Source organism: Cottoperca gobio, chromosome 23 (assembly GCF_900634415.1).
Source record: "Cottoperca gobio chromosome 23, fCotGob3.1, whole genome shotgun sequence".
Taxonomy (NCBI): Eukaryota; Metazoa; Chordata; class Actinopteri; order Perciformes; family Bovichtidae; genus Cottoperca; species Cottoperca gobio.
Window position 1 is genome coordinate 9,569,251 of NC_041377.1, and position 13,225 is coordinate 9,582,475.

The window sequence follows — 13,225 nt, forward strand, 5'->3', positions numbered from 1 at the left end:
CTTTGCATGTCCAGCTGACCTGTGTTGGAGTAAAAGAACAAAAGGTTAGGCTAACAATATATGGTTTCAGCATCCACCATCAACAAATGCAGACACAGGATCGTGCAAGTGAACTCAAACACGTCGTGCTGCAACTTGATCCAAAAGGAAAATAAGAGAAGAGAAGTCTGTCTGATGGAACATTATTTACTCTGATTTAAGGCTTCTTGGATTCACAGTTTGTTGATAGTGAGTGTCCTGCAGACTCTGCATGCAGCCGACCACCAATCACAATCTGTCTTCATCAGTTTATCACCTGAAAATTAGCGAGAAGCAGGAGAAAAATCCTAAATGAAAAAAGGAAATGCAGCCTCAGATTTATGGACATATTTTGGACCAAGTCACCTTTAATGAGACATACAGGTGTGAGGCCTCTTTGTTCTTCTGCAGGTCAATTGATTATTTATTTTATTTATTTAAAGAAGTGCAAAATCAATATGTTTTACAGTACTGGATGACAGATGTGCTCATGAGATCAGATTTGTATTAGGGATAAAATAAAATAAAAACTTTATATATATGGAAACTAAACTTATGTATCCGAGTATACATTACATTTTACATTACCTGTTAATTTAGTTGACGCTTATCTCGTAATAAGTGCTTAAGTGCTTCAAACAGGTGAAAACATAAAGTTAAAATAAGACAAACCGATGTAAGTGCAACATACAGAAACAATAGAATACAAAAATAATATTAATTCACACTGCTGACTTTGTGTGTGACCTCATAGCTCCCAGAATGTCATTCAGTAAAATGTGCAGCGGCTCCGTCAGCGTGTGTGTGTGTGTTTGTGTGTGTGTATGTGTGTGTGTGTGTGTGTGTGTGTGTGTGTGTGTATGTGTGTGTGTGTACTGTTGTACTCCATCATCTCCTCTAATGACACAGGTGTGTTTCAACATCATTTCCCACGGAGAGTAGAAGGCAAACAAAGCAGTCGGAGCCTAAAAAGAAGCTGCATCTCTCAGCCCTCCACTTCCTGTGTAACCTGTTCATTCTTCACGTGGAGCTCTCGGCACCGCGCGCCGTCTCTGACACATCCCAACTATCTTTACTCCCATCGCCATGGAAACAGCCACAGACGTGCCAAAGAGATGTAAACAGCCGAGGAGTGTGTGTTTCAGGACAGGACCCCCCCCCCCCCCACACACACACACACACACACACACACACATACACACACACACACACACACACACACACACTCTCTCTAAATCTCTTCCTCTTCTCCCACCCTCCACCTCCCTGCCTGGGAGGGGGCGAGGTGCACCGTACCAGCTGCTGAAAATACCAAATTTGTGACATGCATATTGCATTAGAGGCTTTTTGGTTCGCAGTAAAACACAAAGAAACATGTTCAAATCATGCATAATAAACATACTTATAATACGTTATAATCTGTATAATTATAGGTACAAGCACTCATACATATTCACATTTGCTGGTCACTCATTGATGTTTTTTGGTTGCAAAGATCATAGTGTATATTAATTATCTTATAATGCATTATTATTATTATTATTATTATTATTATTATAATGCAGTGATTATAATACATTATAAAAATATAACAATGTATTACAACTACGGGAATTATAACACACTATAATCCTTGCAAAAACAGTCAGTGAGTGAGCAGCAATTATTGAATATTATGACCTTATAAATCATAATATAATTACACTTCAGATAAAAATGTATCCTGACACAGTGCTGCACCTTCAGGAGGTTTTGGTAGAAGCACGGCTGACATGACACGGACGATGATCAGCCTTTGTTTATTTGTACACACTTTATAAATGTAAGCAAGATGCTGTCTACGGTGTCACATCTAAACCCTGAGTTAGTGGCATGTAATGAGCCTGGCAGAGCGAGGGAGGCGGTGGAGTGCTGGGCTCTGTTTACAGGCTTTGTTCCAGGTGCCTACTTAAAAACGCTTTAAATTACTCACACACTGACATGGAACCCCTTATTGACAACCACAAGGGCAGCGCTGTGGCGTTCACTAAGTGCTGGGCTGCAAATACAAGTGTCAAAAAGATAATAATTAAAAAACAAAACGGCGGGGATGAGATGAGGAGTGTGCGGTGTTGTGACACTCCAACTGCAGCAGGAAGTGAGTCCACACATCGGCTGCACAGGGCCCTTCAGCCATCATGTCCACCACTTCACTGCTGTAAGTATGTGGGATACTCTACTCCTCCATCGTTTACATCCTTTATTTAGCTGCAGGAAGAGGGATGGAAGCTGTTTCACTGTAGAAGAAAATTAGTTTTGTATCTAGATGTATGTAGTATTGATCTCCAAAAGAAGCGTCACAGAGCAGCTGATGAAACTAACAATTACTCAAGGACACATCAGAGAGCCGGCTGGTTAAACTACCATGAAGAGTGACGGGCTTAAAGCAAACATACCCAATTAATTTGTCACCCACATTAGCAGAAATTAAAAATCCTTTGATACCATATTCCAGGTTCTGTTCTGTGGTGGGTCCAAGGAGGGCGGCTGCCCCGAAGCCTCCAGTGCTCACACTAAAACACACAGGCTGAAGCACTTAATCATTTTCTTTTCCATATAACCAACACTTCCTATGTGTTTACAGTGCTGGAAAGTAATAAAATACTTTTACTCAATTACTGTATTTAAGTACAATTTTAAAGTACTTGTACTTTACTTGAGTACTTTATACTTCCACTACATTAAATAACATGGAAAAATAATGTATTTTTACTTTAAATAATGTATTTTTAATTTATTTTACTAATTTTGCATTCAAATGTGATTTATTTCTAACATAACGCATCTCTAAAGTGAAACCAGTAGAATAACAGTTGAACTAGGAACAAATCAAAACAAAGATGCCTAGCTAACAGAAAGCTAGCTACAGTCTGAAGTAATGGCGCAGTTGACATTCTTTGATTTTAAAAAGTACACCAACTAACACTGAATATTACACTACAGTATTAGATGCAGTCCCTGAATTAACAATACTGTTGAATAAAACCAGTCAAACTAGCCTGACATCGAACCAATTTACATAAAATCAACATAAACAATGTGAAGAATTAGCGTTAGCATGGAAAACATGCTAACGCTATAAACAACACAGGATTACAGTACGTGACAGTACATGACGGACTTGTGTATTAACTGCTTTACTTCATGACGGAAAGAAGAGACTTCAGCGTCGAATAACGTGAGTCAAATACTTTATGTGTGTCTGTTTGCTGCTGTTTTTCTTGATGCTTAAATGTCCCGCCATGACTGTGTTCACTGTAACTGCTTGCTAATGTTGCTAATGTTGCTATGGAGGACGTCTGCCTGGACTGCTGTTCACCACCTGTCTTCTGCTGTCTTCTGGTTCTTTCACTTTGCAAATGATTTTGCATTTATTGTGTGTTTAATCACTTAATGTGTTTAATCCCCTGTTCACAGTGGTGATTTGTGAATGTGGACATTTTCCAACGACTCTTCTTGTGTATTTATTTTAGATTTTTGCACATGTGTTTGTATATCTCTATTGGTGTGTATGTGTTTTTAAATTTCCCCTTAGCTATAATTACTTGCTTATATTTATTTATTTATTTATAATTTCTCTTTTTACAGATGATTTTGTGTTTTTGGGACATACTATGACAAACAAACAAAAACAATGAAATATTTTTCTTCCTTGATTTTAGCTTCAGTAAGTCACTGGAACACTTGAGGTTTTGGATATTTGCTGTATGCCAAGTACAGCATATAGTTAATGTGTGTGTAAGTCATGTATCTGATACATGCATTGATGTGAACAAGAAGAATATTCAATACAGCCCTGTGTGAGAGTAAAAGCTTTTCTTTTGTTATTAAGAAACATATAACATGTGCTATATTTATTTCTGATGTGAATATAAACCTGTTGCATAAATGTCAGCCTTTGGTTGCTGTGTGGTTCGCAGTTTTATACCACAATGCAATAGTATTATAAATCAGACTTCTTTAGCTTATTGGTGTCTTACCATATCTCTTAGGTTTTTGGCAGTCTGACTTTGCTCTCACAATTTGTTCCTGCACTATCCCACCGTTTAAATGAGCACTTAACTTCAGGGTCAATTTAATCGTCTCCTCTAAAAGAACAGCCCAGTGTGGCCCATGAGGTTTAAATAGACCAGAACCTCCACTGACCAAACAGTCCTGTGGAAACTGACTTTGTATTTCTAGAGAGAAGCAGCACTTTGCTGAATGGTTCCTTATTTTCTGTCCTTATCTTATTGTAATCCTTTAGACAAATATACACTTTCAAACATTTTGTTGTATGACACCTAAATATTCTTTCTTTATATTCTGTAGTCTTTGTATGCAGAGGTTTGCTTTTGTGCTCACAGCAGGAGCTGAACAATTCCTAGAGTCTCCAAGAGTAGTTCCTAGAGTCTCTAAGAGTACAATGGGAGCCAGAGCCTTCAGCTATCAAGCTCCTCTCCAGTGGAACCAGCTTCCAGTTTGTGTTCGGGAGGCAGACACCCTCTCCCCATTTAAGAGTAGGCTAAAGACTTTCCTTTTTGATAAAGCTTATAGTTAGGGCTGGCTCAGGTTTGCCTTGGATCAGCCCCTAGTTATGTTGCTATAGGCTTAGACTGCCGGGGGACACCTCCCTGCTCTCTTCCTTCTCTTCCTCTCTCCTCCCCTCCCTCTCTTCTTCTCCCTCTCCATCTGTATGCATTTATGTAAATGTGTGTGACTAACTCATCATCCGGGGTATCATCCCCGGAGTTTCTGTGTCTCATGTGGCAGGTTGTCACTGATAAAGTTTACGTCAGGATCAGGAATCGTGGCTACGCCTGCTGCCCTGGTCCTGCTGAACACCGGGAAGCCTTTTTGACATTTCCCTGGATTCATCCATACTTTCTCTTTTTCAACACAACATAATTTCTGTCAAATGTTGTATTTGTACTATGTTGTTTATCCTGTACACACAACATCTATTGCACGTCTGTCCATCCTGGGAGAGGGATCCCTCCTCAGTTGCTCTCCCTGGGGTTTCTTCCATTTTCCCCCTTTATTTAATTATGGGGTTTCTTTTAGGAAGTTTTTCCTTGTGCGATACGAGGGTCTAAGGACAGAAGGTGTCGTAACCTGTACAGTCTGTAAAGCACACTGAGACAAATGTATAATTTGTGATATTGGGCTATATAAATAAATTTGATTTGATTTGAACAATGTGTCACTGTGACTCTAAACACAGATGACAGAGACAGACTGAGAGCATTATGAACAGGGAAATATCTGTTTAATAAAGATGGCTGTGTTGACTGTCAGATGATTACCTACCTCTGTGATTCCTGTCTCTTTCAGTGTATTTGCATACTGTACCGCTGCCAAACTCATTTTAAAATGCCAACAAGTCAGCTCATTGACTGACAAAATGGTACAAATATTTACAGCTTATTGATTAGAAAAACAATTCCCAACATCCTCAGGTACCCAGGTTCACAATGTGTGAAGTGAAGCACCTTGCTGAGTCCTGATGATAAGCAGGGGGAGGAGAGTATTAAATATTTCACATCAGACATTCCCATTGATCAGCTGAAGCCTCTTATCCAGCTTAGCTGCCTGCGTGTCATTACACAGAGTGAGATCATAGGCTGTGTGCACCCAGCAGCGTGTTAATGAGCCAGTCAGGCTAAGCCTGTGCACACCGTTGCATCAGGAGTTGCAAGTGGCGCTCCTAGCAGCCAGCTAAATTTAACACAATGGGTTTGTGATGTTGCAGAGGTTGATGTGCTTTTCCCCCGTGCACCTGTGAGCTCTCTGAAGCTTTGTGTCTGTTAGTATAATGTTGTTATAAGTTGAGCATCTCAGGTCAGTCATGAGTCTATTATATGAATAACTGGGAAGTTGTTGTTCCTGTCTTTGTGCTTTGCCTCTGACCCTCTACACCTGCACATGTGTCTCTTTCCCTGGCCCCGCCTGCTCGTCCTGTAGAACAGTGGTGTCCAGCCTGGGTGTCGGGACCCCACCAAGGGGTCACAAGATGAACCAGAGGGGTCGTGAGATCATACATAGGAAAGAAGATAAGATCTTGTAAAAACTCTTTTGTTCCTTGTCACTCACTGACGTATGTAATGTGGCCTAGGCCTACTGTATGTAATGAGTTTACCCCAGGCCCTAGCCAATATCTGTGTGTTATTGTTTGTAGTATTAATAACTTTAGCTAATTACACTTCATTAGCTTAATTACGTATAGATTCAATGTTTATAACAGGCTTCCCTATTTTATTCTGTAGTTTGAGTAAAAGCTCGAGTCTATTTAACTTTTAACTATCACCCTGTTATTACAGAGGTATTGAAACATTGTTGAATGAAGCCACTGACAGAACTGAGGATACCTGTATGATCAGCAACCATCTGTTGGACATCCACACTGGGGAGGAAGCTGTGTGTACACCAGTAAGTATACAGACTGTACGTCATCTGTACATTACAGTTGTAGTACCAGTAGACCTGCACATGTCGTGTTAAAAATACAATCACCACATGCATGTACATAATTCATATATTTGTTTAATTTGATATCATTGCTCTCTCAATCAATTCAACCACCAAAGATTTATTAGTAAAGTTGTGTTTTGTACATTTCAGACATGTCAGAATGAAATTGCTGTGCAGACGGATCCCCCTCCACGGACACACCACAAGTCCATGCAGGCGTAACCACGTGTCAGGTCAGCTGAACTGCAAGTTCCAATCCAGGTATGCATATATATATATATATATATATATATATATATATATATATATATATATATATATATATACATATATATACATATATATATATATATAATGCTTGATTATAAAACATCTTTTTTGCAGAGTATGTTACTGAACTCTTGACCGAGACTCAATGCTTTGTGCCAAGACAATGTTGATGAGGAACCTTTCGAAGTCCCAGATCCACTCAGCAGTCGGTGGAAGAACCAAACAGGAGGGATGCTGTTGTGCTGTATAGAAGCAGATTCAATCACTGAACTGACATTGTGTTTTGTTATTGACTCTAATAAAGTGCTGGATACTTGAACGACGTGTAGTTGTCAGATGGAAACGTAGCACAGATCTTTTGAATGGCACATGATGGCATTCTGTGGTTCTTACCAAGTATTCCCCAGCAGAATCTCACCGGCGGTGTGCCATATAGTGATACATTCTGTAACATACAAGATAATACATGTCAATGGTAATAGCTTCAACCTTATTTGCTTATTTATCTATTTATTATGTAACTTTGCCAGAGTGACCATTCGACTTCCCAAAAATACATCAAAGTTTCTGAGCTCTACACATTACACAAGTAACTTCCTCATTACGTGGCTGATCACCTGCTTGTTGTCTGTCCCTCTTCGAATACCTTTGGTAGGCTGTCTGCAACACCCAAACATCCAGACAATTTGATTTGAATCCTGGGTGATCTGTTCTGCAGGTTATGTTTGCACCATGTCCCTCATATTCATTGAATTCCTCCATGACATCCTTTTCTTGGCAGCAGCTCTTCAATTGCTTCCATAATTGTACAGTTGTCACATGTACACCTAAATGTACAAAAGAAGAGTGGTAAGGACATGTACACAATATGCAATGTCCAGAAAAAAGGCCAATATTAACGTCATCTTAATGTCATACTATTTATATGCCTGTGTTTGACGACAGGCTCGTAAGCAGCTCATAAGCCTGTTATGGTCGTACGGAGGTCGGATCTATCTAGTAGCAACGTAATTCTCGTAAAGTTATGACATTGTAACTTCCATGAAAATGTGGTAAGTTTTCCGGCTACTATAGGCAGCCGTAAGACAGTCAGTAGGCGGACTATACTTTATAAACCAACGCTGTCCTCCGGTCTGTTTGTTAGCTAATAGCTAATACTTTATATACAGCTCGTAATATATGACGTTTGACATCAGGCACAACGATAGAACCTCAACCGCAGAAACTTCGAGAAATAATCAAGTTATCAAGCTTTACAGACGTCGATGTGTCCAAGTAGAGAAATAATTGAATATTTAGCGATCGAGCAATTTGCGGACAACTAGTCGGGTTCCATAACAATTCAAGGAAACCAAGCTATCGACTCGATAGAGGATAGCTTGCCATCTATTTACAATCGAGGATAATGTTTCGATTTATTATGATGTATTCACTATTTATTGGAAAGTTCTATGAACTATAGTCATATGTATATACCAGTCTGTGTTCTGTTGCCGCACAGGATCTCCGCCAAATCCAGGATCACCGTCACCATCATCCGTCCGACATCGCCACGTCTGCCGTGCTGTCTGTGTATACTGGTGGACTGTGTTCTACTTGTGACGTTGGGTGTTTCTGGTAGCGGCAATGTAAACATCGGTGGTCGACATACTAAATCATGATTTATTAAATACTGCGATCATTGTGTCATAAATAACACATCATTTTACACCACAAATAGCATTTACTATCATCAGTAGAAATTCATGTTTATCATTTCGTAGGCCCTTTAAGAGACTTTGAGAGACTTTCCTCTGCTGCTGTTTTCATGACACCAAAGTTATGACTTTGATAGGATTTAGACAAAGCCTCTGTTATTATTCAATTACCTTTTTATAAGTACAGTCGCTACTTAAAATCGATTGTGCGTCTACATTGGTTTGTGCGACTTCATGGTGCATTCAAGTGCACCTCGTAAACTGTGAGAAACTGTTTGTTCCAGATTGACTGGTGAAATAAGTTATTGTTATTGCATATTAAATAAACTATTTAAATTTGAATACAAGTGTGGTGCATTCCAAATAAATATGGCGGTTATATCACACGTGATACCCTGTAGCCTTTTAAAATGTAAAAGACAGTTGTCATGAAAGCAATGATCTGTTTACGAAGACTCCATAGTGTAACATTGGTATAGCTGTCGGTGCTGAAAAAATATGTTTTAATCGAAAATCAAATCGAACTGTGACTTTAAAATCAAAAGTCAAATTTAATCGTGGATTTGGAGAATTGTGAGACTCTACTACGGATGTTTGCATCTTAACTCTGGAGATTCTGCCCTGTGGTGTTATACACACACTTACCTTCAGGTGTTTGTTTGTGTTATTAGCTGCAAAAGATGCATTCAAACACCACAAATAAGTCAAACCGACTAAAATAAATGAAGATGTTCCAAGGCAGCAAACCTTTTTACTCATCTTTTAAAACAAGAAATCGTACAGTTGAAAACATCTCTATGTGTTCGAATGCTGCTGTGCTGCAACCTCAAGCAATGTCCTAATGTAGCCAGACATCTGTTAATGGCTTTGGACTAAAACATTTAACCCCACGAGAGCCTCTGGTTCTTGTTGTTTATTTGTGCCTCTGTGCATTCAGGTGCCAAATTACTGAGCGAACAATGAGAGGGCCTGATAGCGTCTCCTCAGTTTATCTCCTCGCAGTCGCTGACTCTCAGCTGACGTGTAATTAACGGAAAACATTTATAATCCACCACACTCAGAGCAAACTAAAAGGCCTGTGCTTCATTTTGAAAAAGCAAAATGGCTCCGGGCGTCTTCATCTATATACACAGCAGTGAGCAGATGGATAAAGGCCTACAGTAAATAAAAGAATCATTGCAGTGCGTGAATGAAATTAAATAGTGATGGTCTTATTTGGTCTTCTACCTTCACAGTTTCAGCTGTGTGAAGCTGCCAGCTGTCACACGGGCTCCTGTGATGCTGCACACATGACACATATCAGACGGTGCCGGGACGAGACCGTTAGTTAATTATCAAGTTGCACATTTTACTTTTGTTTGTATCAACAAGCAACGACGTGTTTGAGGTCATTTGCAGACAGTGCAGCGATGTCCGTGCTGAAACGAACACAGACACTTCAGATATCATTAAAAAGGTTAAAACAATACTTTTATATACCATATGAGTTTCCCACAGGAGTTTGTGGGACTTCGGTTGGTGCACCTCGGACCCTCTGGGGGTCCTGGTGCATGCTCCGCCAGAAGAAAACTTTATACAAACAAATTAGATCTGTGACGAACATGACTTACTGCGATGTTGACGTTTTTAAATGTGTGCTCCGCTCATACAAAACTTTCCTGAAGTTGAAGAGCAAAGTACAGAGAGCAGAAAAAATGCACTGAGTACAGGTGCAGAAGAACAATATTTGAACTCTTATTTAGATGCAAATATTAGTTAAGTCGCAGGAATGTAGCACCACATGGATGGGGGATGACAGGTGACGCACACAGCTGAGGTGGAGCTACTGCCTCCACAAACTGAGGAAGATGACGAGCACTTAACCTAAATTAAAGTTTCAAAACATCCCTTCTGCAAACTATTGTAGGCAGATGCTACATTCATGTTTCTTAACACTTATCCGCTTTTATCATACAATTCTGAACAATTGGAGCGAAACACAGTTTGAAAGCTCTTAGCTCAGCAGCATCCATTAGTCATTCCATGTCTGGGAGATAAAGGGCTGAGAAAATAGATGTTTAATGCAGAATTAAAGGTGTGGGAGCTGTAATTCACAGAATCCATTTTACTGCTCTTAATGATCTGCTGGAGTATTGCCAGACGCAGTCTCGGGGATAAATTGTAATGCACTCGATAGTGGTTGTAGCCTCATCTTGGGTTAAAGAACAGAGCTAATTACAAAAGAGAAGCCTCGATGTAACAGTTGTCATGTATGTCATCAGGGACATGGTTTCCACATGCAGCGTGCGTCCTACAATCAGTACAAACGTAAACAAACGCTGAGTCACTTTAACCCTTTGCACCAACAAGGCAACGCTGCTTCCACACACAAACACGCCTGCAGCTCTAATGACCACACAGCGGATACACAGGAGTCACAAATTAAATCAATACATGAGTAATACAAATGAAAGGAGATGATGAATACACAGAAGATTTTAAAAAACAGCAGAAAATAAACAACAATCATCATCCTCTCCCCTCAGAGGAGATTCATCAACAGACTATCAAGTAGCCAGACACAGCCGTGTGTGTGTGTGTGTGTGTGTGTGTGTGTGTGTGTGTGTGTGTGTGTGTGTGTGTGTTTGATGGGGAGGTGGGGTTATTGATCTTAAGGCGCCAGGAAACCCTGTTCTCCCATTTCCACTGTAATGAAACATAATGGCTTTTAGAGAGGCAACTCTGCCTCACAGAGAACATGCAGATGATCCGGTTGTGTGTGTGTGTGTGTGTGTGTGTGTGTGTGTGTGTGTGTGTGTGTGTGTGTGTGTGTGTGTGTGTGTGTGTGTGTGTGTGTGTGTGTGTGTGTGTGTACGAAGATGGGGAAGGTGAACAAAAAGGAAAAGACAATGAAGAGGAAGCAAGTAATAAATATGTATTTGGAAGATGAATCTATAAGTGAACATTTTACATTTAGATTTTACACCTACAAACACGTAGAGAACAAAGTGTGTGTGTGTGTGTGTGTGTGTGTGTGTGTGTGTGTGTGTGTGTGTGTGTGTGTGTGTGTGTGTGTGTGTGTGTGTGTGTGTGTGTGAATGGTTACACTACTGAAGAGCTGATGTGCACCTTGTATGGTGCACCTCTGACTCTGTATGACTCTGTATAAATGTGAGTGAATGGGTGAATGACATGTGTTGTAAAGCACTTTGAGTGATTGTAAAAGATTGGGGAAAGTGCTATATAAAGCAGTCCATTTAAAGCAGTCCATTCTTCTAAAAAAATGTAATATTGGAAAAAAATATTAGATTATTTATAAACTTCTAATTTACTCAAAGGTTTAGCGAAGGTATTTGACAGGATTACGGATTACTCTTCAGTACACGGACACTTTCCGTACATTTGTTATTTGTTGTATAATTTATTTTTATCTTTTTCATACTATGAAATATATTTACTACAACTTTTATAATAAACAATTGGAAGATGTAACGTTATACAGTTTCTGGTAGCTGAAATCATTTACCGGCCAGACAGGTTTCTTACCAGCCAAGAAAAATACATTTTCTTTTTACTACTGTCATTTTCTATTATTACTATTTAGCATGTCATCTTGGTCTCAATCAACTTCATAGTGAGTGCAGTAATAACAGTAACCAACTATGTAAAGATATTATTTCAACCGTTTCAACACTAAAGTGTAACACATTTGAATTGATGCCTTAAATGCAAGTTGTTGTTTTTTTATTAAGATGTACAAGAAGACAAGTAACTTGTACAATACAATTCAAAAAACATGGTATCAGGAGTCAATAGAGGGTAGAGCGCCTCTCCTCCGCTGTGACATGGTGATGTTGTGGTGATGTTGTGGCAGTTGGGTGTAGTAACGGAGCAGTCTGTTTGGGAGTCGGGATTAGCTCAGCTGGATATCAGCGACAGAACATTAGCATGCTGGTCTCCTGGTTTGGGACCGTTTGAAGTATGTTGGTCCGGGTGACACAGAACAACATTGTGCTAATCCAATGCGAGTTGAGTGAAGAGTGAAAAGGTGATAAACTGTTTGTGACACGAGAACTCTGCCGTCTGTCGGTCCTTGTTCAGTCGCCGATTATGGAAGTCCCCTGTCCACAGTCCGGCTGCGGACAGGAGAGTGGCTCCTGAACATGGACTGACGGAAGAGAGAATCACTCAGTGTCTTCAGGCTAACTGAACCAGTTAACTTGCTGGGCTTCACCTGTCGCTCTGTCACTCAACTGCTCTGGATCATCCCAACGTCGCTCCTCGTCACCCAGACCGAGCATACTGTTCAGGGGTCTTATCCACAGCTAAGCCGCTCCAATACTCTCCAGCAGATGGCTACTACCACAGACTTCATATTTGTTTGTCAAGCGAGGTGAGGGTCTACACACACTACACTCTAGTCGACACAGCTGCAGCTGCAGCAGCAGAGTGTCCTTTTGGACCATGAGAGGAAGCGCTTGAAGACGTTTTTCTTTTTGTTGCTCTTCTCCCTCTCTGGCACACCTTCTACCTCACTGGCGGTATCCTCTGGCCTGAAAACACACACACAGTTATTATACGATTCCCTTATCTGCTCTAATGATGGGCTCACTTCTCCATTATCTCCTCTATCTGACATTGTTAAAGGAAATCATCTCACCAAGCTTCACGTGGCTGCTCCTTCTCCTCAGTGTACGGCGTACAGCACTCAGGCGGTGCTGGCTGCACCATGATTTCACCAGGGAGGGAGAGTTGGTGAGGTTAGTTTCACA